At 40.5% G+C, this 19,189-nt stretch overlaps 1 long non-coding RNA gene, 1 other non-coding gene and 1 pseudogene across 2 annotated transcripts; all 3 read right to left on the reverse strand.

Annotated features, from left to right (window-relative positions):
- Positions 1-210: 210 nt before the first annotated feature.
- LOC140639334 (uncharacterized) lies at positions 211-3,187 on the reverse strand. The gene is made up of 3 exons (XR_012036077.1): positions 2,734-3,187; positions 1,025-1,113; positions 211-354 (listed from the first exon to the last, which is right to left on the reverse strand). It is a non-coding gene; the product is annotated as an uncharacterized lncRNA (long non-coding RNA).
- Positions 3,188-9,414: 6,227 nt separating this feature from the next.
- LOC140639617 (mRNA cap guanine-N(7) methyltransferase pseudogene) lies at positions 9,415-11,456 on the reverse strand (annotated as a pseudogene).
- A 7,338-nt stretch (positions 11,457-18,794) lies between these two features.
- LOC140640702 (U6 spliceosomal RNA) lies at positions 18,795-18,901 on the reverse strand. Its single transcript, XR_012037345.1, has one exon. It is a non-coding gene; the product is annotated as a U6 spliceosomal RNA (small nuclear RNA).
- Positions 18,902-19,189: the final 288 nt, after the last annotated feature.

Genomic DNA, 19,189 nt, shown 5'->3' on the forward strand with positions numbered 1-19,189 from the left:
GGGGAATGGGAGAGCTTTAGCCCCCAAACCAGGTTTTAGGAGAGAAAGAAGGGAAGGGAAGAAAGGAGGAGAAGCAGTATACCTGAGCAAGGAAAAGAGCGGCCAGGGACCTCTGCCTGCTTTCTTCTCTAATAAGTCAGGTGTCAGACATGGACTGATATTCAAAATGAAGGCATGGGTACAGAAATATAATGGAGGAAGTGGCTCATATCTAAATCACAAACTGTGCCCCTCATTCCATCTTGGTAAGTACATAAATCATTAACCTACTAACAAGAAGGCCTTGAGTGAGATGGTCTTCCAGTGCCAAGGGAAGTTGTGGCATACATATTCCTCTCTGTACCCCTTGAAGCTCTGTTAAAAAGATGGTAGGGAATTGTAAAGGGCATAAACTTACAAAGAGAACAGAAAAAGATGTTAACAGAGAGTGATATTAGAAAAATTTTAGAGGGTGAGCTGTATGTATATGGAGCAATATGGAGCAATGCAAACTTGTTAAGCAGACCAAATAAAGAATAACGAAGTAGCACGTAGTAGAGAAGTGCCTCAGTGTGTGCTATACCCTCTGGAAAGGGTTAGGAAAAAGCGGCACCAATTGCATGTTAATAATTATGGTAGATAGTGTCGTGTGTGTGTGTGTGTGTGTGTGTGTGTGTGTGTGTGTTGGATGTTTGGAAGATCATAGGACTGAATGAGAAAATATGTAAGTAATGGACAACCCATGCTCTTTACCTGGGCCTATATAATAAGTAGTGACACTTTTCAAATCCTATAGAAGAATGGAAGATAGTCACTGAACTGAAGAACAGCACATCAAAAAGTCAGATAACCCATCTTTTCAGTGTATCTGTGTCTTGGGGATAATGATGGGGGACCTGCACCCCAATATTCATAACTACAATGTCCACAGTTGCCAAACTGTGGAAGGAGCTGAGAAGTCCTTTGACGGATGAATGGATAAAGAGGATGTGGTCTATATATACAATGGAATATTACTCAGGCATCAGAAAGGATGAATACCTACCATTAACTTTGACGTGGATGAAACTGGAGGGTATGATGCTCAGTGAAATACGTCAATTGGAGAAAGACAATTATCATATGGTTTCACTCCTATGTGGAATATAGGAAATAGTGAAAGAGACCATAAGGGAAGGGGGAGAATCTGAGTGGGGAAAAATTAGAGTGGGAGACAAACTATGAGAGACTCATAACTCTGGGAAACAAACAAAGGGTTTGCAGAAGGTTTGATACAGTAATTTGGGATTAAGTAAAGCACGAGATGAATTGATCACTGGGTGTTATACTACATCTTGGTAAATTGAATTTAAATTTTAAAAAGTGGAAGCTGCCATGCATGCCAGTTACCTAATGCCACTGCCCATGGATCTAACCTGGGCACCAGGCTCTGAGGGGACCGCCCAGGAGCCTACTGGGAAGTGGACTTTACTGAGGTTAAACCTGGAAAATACGGATACAGGTATTTACTGATGTTTGTAGATACTTTTTCAGGATGGACCGAGGCATTTCCCACCAAACATGAAATGGCACAGACCGTGTCCAAGAAACTGCTGGAAGACATCTTACCGAGGTATGGTTTTCCTGTGAGAATTGGATCAGACAACGGACCAGGACTCGTCTCTAAGGTAGCACGGGGAGTGGCACTAGTACTTGGGGCAGATTGGAAATTACATTGTGCGTATAGGCCCCAAAGCTCAGGACAGATAGAGAGGATGAACAGAACATTAAAGGAGACCTTAACTAAATTAGCCCTGGAGACCCGCAGGGACTGGGTGACTCTCCTCCCCTTTGCCCTATATAGGGTGAGGAACTCCCCATATAAGATGGGACTGACTCCTTACGAGATCATGGTCGGTCTTCACCTATTATCCCAATTTAAAACCTGAGGTGCTTGCTGAATTTGATGATCACCAACTGCTTTTCTCCCTCCAAATGTTACAATGGACCCATGAGCCGGTGTGGCCTAAGCTGAGGGCCCTGTATGAGACTGGGCCACCCCTGGACCCCCATCTATATCGGCCAGGTGACTGGGTGTACGTCCAGAGATACCAACACCAGACACTTCAACCTGGCTGGAAGGGACCCTACATCGTGAGCCTGACCACTCCCACCGCTCTCAAGGTCGACGGGATTACTTCCTGGGTCCATGGACACTGAGGGGGGCACTTGATGGGATGAGCAGTGGGTGTTATGCTATATGTTGACAAATTGAACTCCAATTAAAAAAAATAGAAGGGGATTAGACTTAGTCTTCCTACAACGGCGGGGGGGTGGGGACGGTAATGTGCTGCCTTAAACTAGGATGTTGCTTCTTCACTGGGACGCAAACAGGAATGAGAACAGCAACAAGGTTGGTTCGAATCCTGGTTTAATCATTCCCCCTGGCTTACTCTGAGACCAACCTGGACCTATGATTGGGTCCTTCCTTAGGTTCCTCTGAGAGGGAGAAATGTGGAGGCCGAGAAAATTAAGGCCATTCCACCTTATGTTCAGTGTTAGCACAAGTACAGCCATCTCAGGCCCCTGTGAATAAGAGCTGAACTTTACCTTACTTCAGTTACAGGAAAAAACAGCTTAAGGCCCGAAAAAGCCCCATATTAGAATGAGAACAGAGCTTAATGCCCTTGAAAGCCCCATATCAGAATGTAAACAGAACTTGAGAAATTCCTCCTCCCCTTCTGGAGGTCGCTTAGACCAGCCCATAAAACTCACCTGGAACCCACCTCAGGGTCCAACTTCCTGCTCCACTGTGACAGGTATACTTGGACCCAAGCTCGAGTTTGTTAATAAACCCTTGTGTACTTGCATCAGTGTCGCCTCCTCGGTGGTTTCTTGGATTTGCAACCTTGGACACAACAGTATCTTTTGTGTTCCTCTTTAAGAGGAGGAATTAGACTTGGGCTTGGAGTGCAGAAGAGTCTCAGCTACTTGAATTGCCTTGAAATCTGCTGCTGCCGTCTCTTTGTTCTGGACCCTATCACTGTGTTGAGGAAATTTCCTGACTTTTCTTCCATTACTGCATATAATTCCTGATGAAGTTCATGAAAACCCGTCGTGGTAATGATGAAGTTTTGGAATATAGGTGAGGTCCGGAGCCGATGACCAAGAAAGAGTTCTTGAGACTTCTTTGGTGCAAAATGGTGGTTTCACTAAGGCAAGGGGGCAGGACCTGTGGGCAGAAAGAGCAACTTCCCAGGGCATGTGAGGGGTGGCTGATTATATACTTGCAGAGTTGGAGGAGGTAAGGAAAAGGAGATTCCAAAAGGATTTTCATATGCTAAGGAGGACCTACAAGATACTGGAGGTCTTGCCATTGTCAGGTTAAAGATGGCTATTCCCTCTAGCAAGGCAAAACATTAGACAAATGGAAGCTTCCTGAAGAATATCCCACATATCCCACCCTGGGTGGGGGTGGTCTGCAGGACTTTAGTTGTGCTTTGTCCTTTGCCAGCCCTGCTGCCACATCAGTAAGTATCCTTGCCTTTCCTGAGGCTGCTGTTCAAAACGGGCTTTATTTCAAATATAGTGCCCCTATTTTAAGCAGAACAGGAATGGACAGGAATGGACTGTTACCTTGTCTGAGACTCTCTCTCTCTCTCTTGCGCTCTCTTGCGCTCCTTTTCCCTCGTCCTTTCTCCTCCCCTCTCTCCCCTCAACCCTCTCCTTCCTGAGTTTGCTGGACTGATTTTGTGTTTTAGTTCTTCCCTGAAGAGAGTGTCCTGAGGGATCAACCATTTCTGGGGCTACAATATCTTCACCATCAATACTTAACTATTTTATTGTGAAACACAACACATGTTCATGAAAGTATGTAACACAAACAAACCATCTATGTTTTAGGAGTATACACATTTAAAACTGATTTTTTCGAATATGAAAGTTCTTCATTGATTTTTAAAAATATTCTCTGTATTACTCAGGGTTCTCCAGAGAGACAGAATCTCAATAAGATCAATAGCATGTGCACGCATGCCTGTGTGTGTGCACGCCCATGCGCGAGTCTCTGTATGTGTGTGTAAAGAGATTGACAGACACAGAGAGAAAGAGATTTTAGGAATTGGCTTATGTGATTGTGGAGACAGGCAAGTCCAAATTCCATAAGGCAGGTGGGTAGGCTGGACCCTGGAAAGAGTTGGTTTTGCAGCTTGTGTCCCAGAGCTGTCTGGTGGCAGAATTCCTTCTACCTCCAGGTCCTTGATCTATTTCTCTTAAGATCTTCAACTCCTGAGATGAGGCCTACTCATGTCATGGAGAGTAATCTGCTTTTCTCGGTCTATTGACTTTAACATTAATCTCATCTTAAAAATACCTTTATAGAGGCTCCTGAGTGGCTCAGTCAGTCAAGTGTATAACTGTTGTATTCAGCTCAGATCATGATCTCAGGGTCGTGGGATGGAGCCCCATATTGGGCTCTACACTTGGTGTGTCGCCTACTTGAGATTCTTTCCTTCCTACTCCCTCTGACTCTGTCTTTCAAAAAAACAAAACAAAACAAAACAAAACAAAACACCATCAAAACCCAACCCAAAACAAAACAAAACCCCAAAACAAAAAGACCTTCACAGCAACTTCTAATTTGACATTTGACCAAATATCTGGGTACCATGACTTAGTCTAGTAGACACATAAAATTAACCACTGTGCCTTCTTTACCTCCAATAATTCTATTCTGAAAGCCTAGTTTCTATTATACGCATACAATATGCCAGGTTTCTTTTGGTTATTTCACATGGTCTGTCTCTTTCCATCTTTTGCATATACCACTCTGTGTCCTAAACTTAACCTTGCAATAAAGCCTCATACATATATCTACACTCTCAACTATTCATTGAGAAAATAGAAGTAATAAGAGGAGAACTTTCATGAGCTTCTAACTTACTTGACTAACAAACAGAGTTGCCAGGTCTGTGCTCAAATATCGTGCCTTTCTCTTACTAGATTGTAATTCCACGAGAGCAGAGATTTTGCTTATTTTCAACACATATGAGCATACCTGACATACAGTAGGCCTACAAAAAATCTGTCGAAATACCAATGAGTACTAAAAATAGTACTGTTAGTACTAGAGCAAAGCATCATCATCTTTTCATTCAATAAAGCTTTCCTATGTGTTTTTTTCTACAAACTGAGGGTATAGGAGAGAATAGAACAGGATCCTAAGGAGTTTATGTTTAGTTGAGGGCTAAATCCAAACGATTCCCTTCTGTAGGCACTTTATATGCATCTTCTCTTTTGTTTAAATTTTTTTTTTCCAATTTTATTGATGTTAAGTTGTTTGTGTTCCTTATATATTTTGGATGTTAGTCTCTTATCAGATGGGTTGTTCACAGATATTTTCTACAATTCCATAAATTATCTTTCACTCAGTTGACTGTTTCCTTTACCATGCAGGAGCCTTTTAGTTTGATGCAATTCCACTTCTGTATTTTTGTTTTTGTCGTCTGTGCCTTTGGGTCATTCCCAAAAAATTAGCTAGATATCTGAGAGGATCAGGCTATCCATTGTTCTGTGCTCTGTATGAGGTGAGAAAGAAACTGGCTCATGAAAGGTGATTTGAATTATTTGGCATAAGGTCTCCTTACCTTCATCCCCTTCTTTTTGGGATTAAAACCTGGGTTCTGCACTTATTCCCAATCTTGCAAGCAATACCACCTGTGAAGTGTTCCCTTTCCTTACTTTTGTCCTAGCTGTTCCAGTGGATTGGGCCCTGTCTGTCCTTCAAACTGATATGAGGTAGCATTGAGCTCAGCCCCATGGAGGGGTTCTGAGAGGCTAGGAAGCCCAGGACAAAGCCCCACTTATGGCATAAACCAGAATGTGTGGTCTCATCATGGGAGTAACGGCATCCAATGTTCCAACTAAGGACTGGAACATAGCACCCCTCCATGGACACCTGGGAGAGGCAGAGCCGGTGTGTAGCTGAGCGGGTGAATTATCTCTGCCCCAGGGCCTGGAAACGAACAGAAGTGGACTGTCTTCAGTTCCCTCCATTAGGGGGGGAGCTGATGAGTGCACAAGATGGTAAAAGTTCTCCCACCACTGGTCACCCTTAAAATTGGATGAATCCAGCACGCAGTAAGAGCCTGTAGCTTGTTACTCGAGGGGAGCTTTCACTCCATGGCTGGAGATTTGGATGCCACCATTTTTTCCCTCTGCTTTCTCCCTGGAGACAAACAGTCTCTAGGGAAAAACGGCCTCACCAGACAAAGAGTTTCACACGGAGTCTGGCCACCTGGCAAAGCGTGGGGCTCCTCTGCCCAGGCACAGACACCTGAGAATGAGTATAGCAGGTGTCTTCCCCAGAAGGACAGCTGGAAGAACAGTGTAACAGCACGTTTACAGACCATGCAGCCCTGGAAAGTCCAGGACTGAAGGAAAATAGTGTATAGGAATTCAAGGCTTTTGCTTTTTATTTATCTTTCACATTAAAATTTTCCAATATTCTTTCTTTTTTCCTGCCTTAGCTAAAATATTTTATAAACTGTTCATTTTTCAGTTTTTCTTTTTCAAGTTTCCTATTTTTACAATTACATCTAGTACCTATTTTCTTCATTTTTGACTTCCTTTCATGTATTCAATTTAATTTTTGTAGATATATAAGTTTGGGGTTTTTTGTTTTTGTTTTGTTTTGTTTCATAATTTTGTAATTTAGTATCTTCTAAGATACAGATGAAAATACACTCAGAACCAGTTGGAAAAGTATATAGGTGTACTCTGTGATATTATGTTTTCTCTTCCTTCCTATTCTGCACACCTATTTTGTCTCCTTGTTTTTGTGATTGTTGTTGCTGTTGTTCTCTATATAAGTTTGCTTGTTTATATAAATCTGGAATTGAGCACCTTCTCACATACGATCAAAATACACTCAGAACTAAGAGTATCACTGTCTTGATCCACTCTGTGAGACAATATTCACTCTCCCCCACCACTCTTTTCCCCCCTTTTAAAATTTTTACAATTTAAAAAAAATTTGTTTTCTACTTTCATAGTCTTCTGTTTCTTTTATTTTCTGGTACCTGACCTCTTCAGAATTGTCTAGGGGGTATTTTATTTAGGTCATTGTTGATATTTTTAACTCTGCTCACTCTTACAAGAGCCATTCTCGACTGCACAGAATGACTAGAAGGGAGAATTCATCAGAAAATAAAGAATCAAATTACCGGTGGCTTTTGAAGAAACATAAAAGACTGTATAGATTCTCTTACTACCAAACTGAGATCTAATCAGGCCAAATTTAACAGTATAAACTGGATACTCTAACAGCTAGGCTTAATAAGGCAGAAGAGAGTGAGTGACATAGAAGACAAGTTGATGGTAAGGAAGGTTGATGGTAAGGAAGTAAACTGAGGGAAATAGAGAAAACTGACAAAGAGCCCACAAAGAGAGAATCTGGGAATTAAGTGATAGTTTGAGAAAGATTAATATTCATCGTATTGAGATTCCAGAGGATGTGGAGAGAAATTATGTTTCAACAAATCATAGCTGAGAACTTCCTTAATTTGTGGAAGTAATAGCAGCAATGTCCACAATAGCCAAACTGTGGAAGGATCCTCGGTGTCCATCGAAAGATGAATGGATAAAGAAGATGTGGTCTATGTATACAATGGAATATTACTCAGCCTTTATTTTATTTTTTTTTATTTTATTTTTTTTTATTGGTGTTCAATTTACTAACATACAGAATAACACCCAGTGCCCGCCCTCCTCCCCTTCTACCACCCCTAGTTCGTTTCCCAGAGTTAGCAGTCTTTACGTTCTGTCTCCCTTTCTGATATTTCCCACACATTTCTTCTCCCTTCCCTTATTTTCCCTTTCACTATTATTTATATTCCCCAAATGAATGAGAACATATAATGTTTGTCCTTCTCCGACTGACTTACTTCACTCAGCATAATACCCTCCAGTTCCATCCACGTTGAAGCAAATGGTGGGTATTTGTCATTTCTAATAGCCGAGTAATATTCCATTGTATACATAAACCACATCTTCTTTATCCATTCATCTTTCGTTGGACACCGAGGCTCCTTCCACAGTTTGGCTATCGTGGCCATTGCTGCTAGAAACATCGGGGTGCAGGTGTCCCGGCGTTTCATTGCATTTGTATCTTTGGGGTAAATCCCCAACAGTGCAATTGCTGGGTCGTAGGGCAGGTATATTTTTAACTGTTTGAGGAACCTCCACACAGTTTTCCAGAGTGGCTGCACCAGTTCACATTCCCACCAACAGTGTAAGAGGGTTCCCTTTTCTCCGCATCCTCTCCAACATTTGTTGTTTCCTGCCTTGTTAATTTTCCCCATTCTCACTGGTGTGAGGTGGTATCTCATTGTAGTTTTGATTTGTATTTCCCTGATGGCAAGTGATGCAGAGCATTTTCTCATATGCATGTTGGCCATGTCTATGTCTTCCTCTGTGAGATTTCTGTTCATGTCTTTTGCCCATTTCATGATTGGATTGTTTGTTTCTTTGGTGTTGAGTTTAATAAGTTCTTTATAGATCTTGGAAACTAGCCCTTTATCTGATATGTCATTTGCAAATATCTTCTCCCATTCTGTAGGTTGTCTTTGAGTTTTGTTGACTGTATCCTTTGCTGTGCAAAAGCTTCTTATCTTGATGAAGTCCCAATAGTTCATTTTTGCTTTTGTTTCTTTTGCCTTCGTGGATGTATCTTGCAAGAAGTTACTATGGCCGAGTTCAAAAAGGGTGTTGCCTGTGTTCTTCTCTAGGATTTTGATGGAATCTTGTCTCACATTTAGATCTTTCATCCATTTTGAGTTTATCTTTGTGTATGGTGAAAGAGAGTGGTCTACTCAGCCTTTAGAAATGACAAATACCCACCATTTGCTTGGACGTGGGTGGAACTGGAGGGTATTATGCTGAGTGAAATAAGTCAATAGGAGAAGGACAAACATTATATGGTCTCATTCATTTGGGGACTATAAAAAAACAGTGAAAGAGAATAAAGGGGAAAGGAGAAAAAATGAGTGGGAAATATCAGAGAGGGAGACAGAACATGAGAGACTCCTAACTCTGGTAAACGAACAAGGTGTGGTGGAAAGGGAGGTGGGCAGGGGGTGGGGGTGACTGGGTGACGGGCACTGAGGGGGGCACTTGATGGGATGAGCACTGGGTGTTATGCTATGTGTTGACAAATTGAACTCCAATAGAAAAAAATCTGGGGAATTAAAGAGGCATTCATGTCCAGGAGATAGAGAGGACCCCAGCCCCCAAGATCAACAGAAACTGAATAACACCTCGACATGTAATGGTAAAACTTGAAAATTTCAGAGAGAATGAGAAAAACCTAAAAGCAGTGAGAGATAAGATATTCCTAACTTATATGGCAAAGAATATCATATTTTTTTCTAGGTAAATAATTTTTATTATCATTTAAAATTCTGTTTTAAACTTGCAACTTTAGTGATATATATCGAACACATTCAATAGTACAGAACACAATCCATTTAATCTTGAACACACTATATAACAAAACTACAGAAATAAGCACAAACCCCACTAACCAGTATGCTCCCTCATCAATTCTATAACTGCAATAAATTTAATACTGTAAACAAACACTGAACAAATCAGAGCACTGTGGAAAGAACTCAGCAGCTCAAACAAGTCATACTATAATTTTTATGCGCTCAGAGAATAGTGAGGCAAATCGAATTCTTAGAATGTTACTTAAAAATAGGTTTTTAAAGACAAAGGTCCCAACTGATTCTTATATACACACACAAAAGTTCAGCTGTCACAGACAGCAAATGTTGAATTTATACACTGGAGTTTCCGGCAGCATCCTGCACATTTGGAATAATTAAACAAAGTTGTCAAATCTAGGATGGATCATTCAAATCTGTATAGGACGGGACACAGCCATCCTGGGCTACTGCGTATGTGCTCACTGCTGCTTCTCAAATGCAAAAACCAAGTAAATGCTTGTGGCTTCCCACTCTGATCTACTTAAGGTTCCCCAAGGTAACCTTACTTGACTGTTCTTCATGTACTCTGCTGCATGCTCATAGTCATCCACCTTCTCGGAGGCAAGTTTGGAATTCTTATTTGCTGGATATGGCTCCAAGGCCTGCATTCATTTTAACAGCATTTTATTTTCGTTGTGCTTAATCTTTTCCTCATAGAATTCCAGAAATGTCTTTTTGTAGACTAGTTTCATATTGTACTTCTTCGCCATTTCATTTAGCAATGGAAAATAGACCAGGAATTCAGGGACATCCACAACACCTTCCAAGTTGAAGTCACATTTGCAGCCAAATAAAGGATAATCTCCTTTCTTCTGAAACTTCACAGTATATATCTCATTCCCAAATGATTCTGTTTCTGAAGCTTCAAGGCGTCTTATCAGTTCAAAGCTATTGGGAGTGGTACCAATAAAATAGCCTCCAGGGCTGAGTCTCTCGCAGGCATTTCTGAGCATCATGTCAGCCTGCTCATAGGATTCAAATGAATAATGACAGACAAACTGACAACTACAGATGTCAAAGCATGTTTCGGTGTCATGAAATTTGTTAATCAAAAGTTCCTTTGAACAATCAGCAGTTACAAATTCTGCACTGAAAATATATTCATTATCACGACAACGATTTTTCATGTCCTCATACCGCTGCTGACACTGTTTGACAGAAACATCAGCGATATCTGTACAAACTAGCTTGTTAATTCTTCCCTTTTTCCATTTGAGCAAATCTCCACCTTTACCCCATCCCAGGTCCAAAACAGTGATATCGCATTTTTTTTTCTGTCGTACCTTTTCTAAAAATTCCCCAATGATGACACTTTTCATCCAATTATTAAAGTTTCTTAGGTAAAAAATACGACTTTGGCTACGCTTCTCCAAACCAACTTCCTGTAGTTCATTATAGTGGGCAGCCACTGCTGAACTGTGTCCTTCTTCTAATTTTTTTTTGCTTTTCAAGAACATCCGCAAGCTTTATTTTTCTCTTCTTCTGTGTGCCATCTCCAGTAGAAGGTTCATCTTTTGGAAAATCATCAGTTTCCATTCTTCTTTTCCTTGAAATGCCCTCATCATCACCAGAACCTTTTTCCTCTGGGACAATTTCAGCATCAAGTTTTCTTTTCTTGGTTGGAGTATCTTCCCCGCAACTAGAACTTTCCTTTATAAGATCATCTTCAAATCCATTTTTCTCTTTTTTGGTGTGTCTGCTTGTCCCCAGACAGGAGCCTTTTCAGAAAGTCGAGTCCCAGGAGTGGTTGTGTTTTCATTAATACTGAATGAAGACATTGTTTCCAAATCTTTTGATGCTTTTGCCTCTTCTAGAGAGAGCTTTTCACACTCTTCTGCTTTTGCAGAATTTTCCATTTTTGATTACTTAAGTAGGTGGCAAAACTTCATGAACTAAGATAAGTGGAACTGCTGGGTGTTTCTTCTGGCTTGGTGACACCACGCAGGCGGCTACGGCTCTCAAGGAATATCATATTAATAACAGACTTATCAACAGAGCCAAGGCAAGCCACAAAGCGCTGGTATGATATATTCAGGGGCCTGAATGAGAAGAACATGCAGCCAAGAATAGTTTCTCCAGCAAGGCTGTCATTCAGAATAGGAGAGATAAAGAGCTTTCAGGATGAAGAGAAACTGAAAGAATATGTGATCACCAAAGCAGCTCTGCAAGAAATATTAAGGGTGACCCTGTAAGCAAAGAGGGAGCCCAAAGAAACAATCTGAACAGGGATCCCTGGGTGGCTCAGTGGTTTAGCGTCTGCCTTCAGCTAAGGGCTTGATCCTGGAGTCCCGGAATGGAGTCCCGCATCAAGCTCCCCCATGGAGCCTGCTTCTCCCTCTGCCTGTGTCCGTGCCTCTCTCTGTGTGTGTGCCTCTCATGAATAAATGAATTTTAAAAATCTTAAAAAAAGAAACAATGTGCACAAGTAGTGACTGAATAGGTAACACTATGACACTAAATTGATATTCATATCTTTCAGTAGTTACTCTGAACATGAATGGGCTAAACGATCCTGTCAAAAGATACAGAGTATCAGACTGGATAAAAAGCTTATGTATATGCTGTCTACAAGGGACTCATTTTAGACTTAGGGACACCTTCATATTGAGGGGGTTGGAGAACCATTTACCATTCAAATGGACCTCAAAAAAAAAATAAAGCTGGGGTAGCAATCCACACATCAGAGAAATTAAAGTTTATCCCAAAGTTTGTAATAAGAGATGAGGAGGGATAGTATATCATATTTAAAGGGTCTGTCCTTTAATAAGAAGACTAAAAATAATGAATATTTATGCCCCTAATGTGGGAGCAGCCAAGAATATCAACCAATTAATAATCAAAATTAAGAGATACTTAAATAATAATAATTAATAGTCAGAGACTTCAACAAGGCACTCTCAGCAAAGGACAGATATTCTAAGCAGAAGATCAGCAAAGAAACCAGGGCTTTGAGTGTCTCACAGAACCAACTGGATTTCACATATACAAACAGAACATTCTGCCATAATGCAATATAATACATATTCTTCTCAAGTGCACATGGAACTTTCTCCAGAATAGACCACATACTGGGTCACATCAGGTCTCAACCTATATCAAAAGATTGGGATTGTCCCCTGCATATTTTGACCTTAATGCTTTGAAACTAGAACTCGATCACAAGAAGAGAGTTGTAAGGAAGTCAAACACTTGGAAGTTAACCTGCATCCCACTAAAAGATGAAAGGGTCAACCAGGAAATTATAGAAGAAGTAAAAGATTCATGGAAATTAACGAAAATGAAAATACAACTGTTCAAAATCTTTGAGATACAGCAAAAGCGGTCGTAAGAGGGAATACCTCAATACAAGCCTCCCTCAAAAAACTGAGAAGTCTCAAATATACAGCTAACCCTATACCTAAAGGAAGTGGAGAAAGATCATCAAATAAAGCCTCGATCAAGCAGAAGAAGAGAGATAATAAAGATTTGAGCAGAACTCAATGAAATAGAAACCAGAAGTGTAGAACATATCAATGAAACCAGGGCTGATTCATTGAAAGAATTAATAAGATCAATCAATCCCTAGCCAGACTTATTAAAAAGAAAAGAGACTCAACTTAATAAAATCATGAATGAAAAAAGAGAGAGCACAACCAAGACCAAGGAAATACAAACAATCTTAAAAATGTATTATAAGCTACTATATGTCCGCCAATTAGGCAATCTGGAAGAAATGAGTATATTGCTAGACATCTTCAAATTACCAAAAGTAAAACAAGAAGAAATAGAATACAGGCCAAAAAGCAGTGAGGAAATTGAACCAGTCATCAAAAACCTCCCAGGACACAAAAGTCCAGGGCCAGATGGCTTTCCAGGGGAATTCTTCAAACATTTAAAGAAGAAATAATACTTATTCTACTAAAGTTATTCCAAAGGACAGATGGAAAGAATGCTTCCCAAGTTGTCCTATGAGACCAGCAATACCTTGACCCCAGAACTAGACTAAGACCCCATCAAAAAGAATAATTACGGACCAATATCCCTGATGAGCATGGATGCAAAAATTTTCACCAAGATACTAGCCAACTGGATGGAACAGTACATCAAGAGGATTATTCACCAGGACCAAATGAGATTTATCCCTGAGGTGCAAGGGTGGTTCACGAGTCCTAAAACAGTCAATATGATAATCATATCAATAAAAGACAAGAACCATATGATCCTCTCAATAGATGCAGAGAAAGCATTTGACAAAATACAGCATCCGTTCCTGACAAAACTCTTCAAAGTGTAGGGATAGAAGGGACATATCTCAATATCATTAAAGCCACCTATGAAAAGCCCACAGTGAATATGACTCTCAAGGGGGAAAAACTGAGAGCCCTTTCCCTAAGGTCAGGAACATGACAGGGATACCCACTCTCACCACATAGCACATGAAAAGTAATGAAAGGCATTCAAATTGGCAAAGAAGAGGTCAAAATCTCCTTCTTTGCGATGACATGATACAGTATCTGGAAAATCCAAAAGACTCCACCCCAAGATTGCTAGAACTCATACGGCAATTTAGCAATGTTGCAGGATTAAAATTAATGCACAGAAATTGGTTGCATTTTTATACACTAATAATGAGACTGAAGAAAGAAAAATTAGGGAATCAATTCCATTTACAGTTGCACCCCAAACTGTGAGATAACTAGAAATAAACCCAATCAAAGAGGTAAAGGATCTATGCTCTAAAAAGTACAGAACACTCATGGAAGAAATCAAGGAAGAGATAAAGAGATGTAAAGACATTCCATGAACTGGAGGTTATTATGCTGAGTGAAGTAAGTCAATCGGAGAAGGACAATCATCATATGGTGTCACTCATATGAAGAATATAAGAATTAGTGAAAGGGATTAAAAGGGAAAGAAGGGAAACTGAGTGGGGAAAATTAGAGGGGGTGACAAACCATGAGAGACTCCTAACTTAGGGAAATGAACAGAGTATTAGGAGGGCAGGTGGGCGAGGGGATGGGGTAGCTGGGTGATGGGCATTGAGGAGGGCACTTGATGGGATGAGCATTGGGTGTTATACTATATGGTGGCAAATTAAATTTAAGTAAAATAAAACATACACAAATGTTCATAGCAGCTTTATTTTATTAACAGTCACCCTGGGGCTAGTAGACATGGTCATCAATAGATAAATAAACTCCTTGTTTTATAGGCATAGGATGGGATACTACACTGCAACGAAAGGAACAAAGTCTTGATAATTATGACTATGGAAGAATCTCAAAATAAGTGTGCTGAGAAGAAGCCAAACCAAAGAGAGCATATGATTCCGTTTATACAAAATTATAAAACATGCAAACTAATTCATAACAAAAAGGTTCCCTGGAAATGGGTTTATTGATGGTTGAGAGAAGGTGACAAAGAGATTAAGAAGAAAAATTTGCGGTGATACATACGTTCATTATCTGGATGCGATGATGGCTTCACAAGTGGATACACACACCACATCTCATAGTATCGTTCAATTTGGTGCAGTTTATTGTTATGTAAATTATCTATTAAAAAAGCCATTAAATATCCAAGTTTACTACGAAGCGTCTTCCCTCAATCTTGTACAAGTCTTCTCATGTGACACAAATGCAAAATATTTCTCCCACAGGCTTTGATTGCCGTGAAACTACATTTTTTTTGAAACTACATTTTTTAAAGTTATACACGATGTCTTCCTGCATGTATGTACTATATTGTTTATTTTCAACCATCATGATTCCAACCTATTTCACATTGTCCTTGCATATCTTAATAGAAGTTTGTAGGTGCTTGTCCAAAATTCCTTTCTAGCATAGATTTGAGGCAGGTTTCTGACAATATTTGGAAGGTGGAGGGGAAGCGAAGAGATACCTGACCTAAAACAGGATCCAAGCCTAAATTTCTTACTCCTCTCTGCATCTGGGAAACCGTTACACTATGTTGGCTCTGAACTCATAAAGTTCTTGACCTGAATGTGTGGGGAGTCACCTCCAGGAAACAGCTGCGCTAAGCTTCTGAATGTATCCAGGAATAAATGTTTACAGAACTTTATGAAAGTTCTGTAAGACTCCAACTTTTTCCTAGTAATCCTGATTTCTTCCCTTGTGGGGAAAATTATTTGATTAATATTTGGCAACGAATTAAAAAAATCATTCATGGATGATGTATCTTTTGTCTAGAATTCCTACTTTTCACTTTTAAATGATACTGAAACTTAGGAATAGTTGAATATGAAAACATTTGGATATAGAATGCAGTTATTTTCTTCAGAAAAACTTATTAAAAAGATATATTATTATTATTATTGGTTTTATTTTAGAACCACTTAAATACTGTATTTCAAGTAAAGGCATTTGTTCATTACTTTGTGTAACTTAACAAACAACTAGTGAATATATAAAAAATGACGGTCACTATTCTCAGTTTAGGAGTATGGTGCCAAAATACACAGAATCAATCAGCAATTTCTTTTCTTCTTATTACCTTTTCTGTAATCAACCCTGACCACTTTTCTGACAGACGGTGCATTATAGGCTGGCCAACATGGGTATATGAGAATATTATAAAGTACTGTTGTGAAATGCTTTAGTACACGGTTACCCTGTCAGCTACCAAATCCCCCGGGATGATGTGTTACGGAACTTCCATACCAGGGAGTGTCTGAAGAACAAAATGGACTTGAGAGGCTAGACTGTTGTTTTTCAGAGTTCCAAGTGCCACCTGAAGCCTGACATGGGCCTCAGAAGTCAGGGATCAAACAAGGTTGTGGAGTTTGGGAGGACCCTGACCAACATAGTTCATTCAGTCCCTGTCCACCAGGGGGTGCAGCTTCCTACCACAAACACTACCCTGGGTGAAATGAGGGCTTCCCCTGATCATTTCCCTCACACCACGTTTCTTCACGTTGAAGAGTGATGAACATTATTTAGGTGACACTCCAGAGATGAAGTGTCCTCCAGGCTTTGTGATTGCCCTGTTCTTCATGGTTGGTAAGTAAAATGTCTCTTAAAATTTAAATTTAATTTTTTCCACTATGTCGGCAAAACTGAATTTAAGTATTATTTTCTCTAAGAGCTTCATGCCCAAGCTGACACAGATCTCTTTTCTTTTTCCCCCAGGACAAACCCATGGAGACTCAGTGAACCAGACGGAAGGCCAAGTGACCCTCTCAGAAGAGGCCTTCCTGACTATGAACTGTACTTTCTCAACATCATGGTCACCCAGTCTATTCTGGTATGTCCAGTATCTGGGAGAAGTTCCAAAGCTTCTCCTGAAAGCCTTGACAAACAAGGCAAAGGGAAGCAACAAAGGTTTTGAAGCCACCTTGGACAGTTCATCCAAATCCTTCCACTTGAAGAAAGGCTCAGTGGAAATGTCAGACTCAGCTGTGTACTACTGTGCCATGAGTGACACAGTGATAGGGACTGCAGGGGGAGCTGGGTGCAAACTCTGAGCAGAGCAGGGCCTGGATGCTGAGCCTCTCTGACTGATCCACTGGGGTTCTCACGCAGTCTGTGGTTGTCTCTCGGTGTCTGGTTGATACAAAGTCAGACAAATGGCTGGAGCTTAGGACCAGAAGTGACATTGCACAACATCAACTGTTCATTAGTGACATTTAAAATACTTTGATGCCAAGAGTTCCTCAGCCAGGGAGTAAGCAATTTCAAGATAAATCCATGTAACAATGAGGTGGCACCTGCCTGATACTTGCTGTGAGAGTCCAGCCGCACAAGTGTGTCAGACAGGCCTGGTGGGTATTACTGTGCCTTATGACACTTTTACACAGACACAGTGTGCCTGAGAAGGTGGCATCTGCCCAGTGTCTTCCTGATGGAGGTTGATGGGAGAGGTGATGGGAGAGCTTCAGCCTCCAACCAGGTTTTAGTGGAGAAAGAAGGGAAGGGAAGAAAGGAGGAGGAACACATGTACCTAAGCAAGGAAGAGAGAGGCCCTGGGCCTTTGTTTAGTTGCCTTGAAATATAAATATTATTCCCAAATTTGTATAAATGTAAAAGGATGTGAAAATGTAGTTTGAAAATTTCAAATTTCTCAGACACTTGGATAAATATAGTAAACTAGAAATGCCTGCCTGGCTCTGTAGATAAAGCTGCAACTCTGGATCTCAGGTTTTATGCTTCAGCCCATGTTGGGTGTAGATTACTTAAAAAAAAAGTCTAAAAAACCTGCATGGTAGATAATAATACTTGTTTATCTCTTGATTTCCAAATTCACTTTTTTGGAAAATATTTTATTTGCTTATTTGAGAGACAGAGTGCATAGGCACAAGTGTCTACAAGTAGGTAGATGGAAAGGGAAACACAGGCTCCTCACTGAGCAGGGAGCCGTAAATTGAGGCTCAATTCCAGGACCCTGAGATCATGACCTGAGCTGAATGCAAAATCTTAAATGACTGAGCCTCTCCCATACCTCTAATACTCTTTAAGAAGTTTAGTAAAGACATCCCAAAGGGCAGAAATTCACAAACACAAAGGGAAACATGAAAGAAGTTATCAGCAGACAGTAAAGTCAACCAATTTTAGAAAATGAGCTGTATATGCTTAGGAGCGAACAAAGATACTAAAGAAGAAAACCAGGCCTAGGGTGGAAGCACTCAGTGTTGCTGTGCCCTCCAGAAAGGGTCAAGGAAAAGAAGCACCACATATTTTTTGTGAATTAAGGAAGATTTCATGGCCCACATTGGTGGGAATGTGTGTGTGCGTAGGTGTGCGTGTGTGTGTGTGTGTGTGTGTGTGTGTGTCTTGAGGTTAAGGGAAGGAATCTAAGTAGACTGAGTGGTCACCTTCAGCGCTCAGACCTGAGCATACAAAGCATGGAAGGTTACTGTGATTCAGCTGAAGTAATGGAATGATATAAATTTAAGAGTTTGGTAACCTAATGACCAAGCTCTGGTGTCTCTTCTGGCCATTCTAAATCGCTGAGCTGTGGAAACTAAACAGTGAGGAGGAGGAGGACTCAGAGACAGTATCTATTGTCTGAGCCCTGCAGCCTGAGCTCTTTAGCCAAGAGTGATTAGATTTTTCTGCTGTCCGGCCCCAGAGAGGCGTGTGACCAGACCCTGACAGTGAGGAGGAACACTAGCATTCACCAGAGGTAGCTTGACAGAGCTGCAATGAATAGTCTAAACACTTTGCCTTCTTGCCATAAGTGACCTATTTCTGCCTTGGGTGAAATCACATAGTGTGAGCATACAAGATTCTTATATCTTGTTTTCATGATCTTACATGTTATGTGGTTTCTAGAATTCATTACAGGTAGTATTAAATGATTATGTACTGCTTCAGGAATTTTCATGTCCTTCTTACACATGGGCCATGCTAATATCCTCTGTATCATTCTAATTTTAGTGTATGAGCTCCCAAAGTGAGGCCTGTCCATCATATGTTCATAAGTGCCACCCACCGACTTTTATCTCAAATGCAGTGAATGAACATATCACAGTTAAACCATCTATCCTAAGTCTTCGTTTCAATATAAATCTTACTCAAGTTTATTTTCAGATTTAATGTTTTTATTAAAGTTGCTTAATGCAAAAGAGTTTTGGGTAGTGAGACTCTCAGCTGGTACAAAGAGAAGTGTGACAGGACCCACACAACTTGCTATACCAGGAAAGTCCTGTTTCCTGTTCTGGGACCATAGCAGGATGTACCAGACAATCC

This window comes from Canis lupus, chromosome 9 (assembly GCF_048164855.1).
Source record: "Canis lupus baileyi chromosome 9, mCanLup2.hap1, whole genome shotgun sequence".
Classification (NCBI taxonomy): Eukaryota; Metazoa; Chordata; class Mammalia; order Carnivora; family Canidae; genus Canis; species Canis lupus.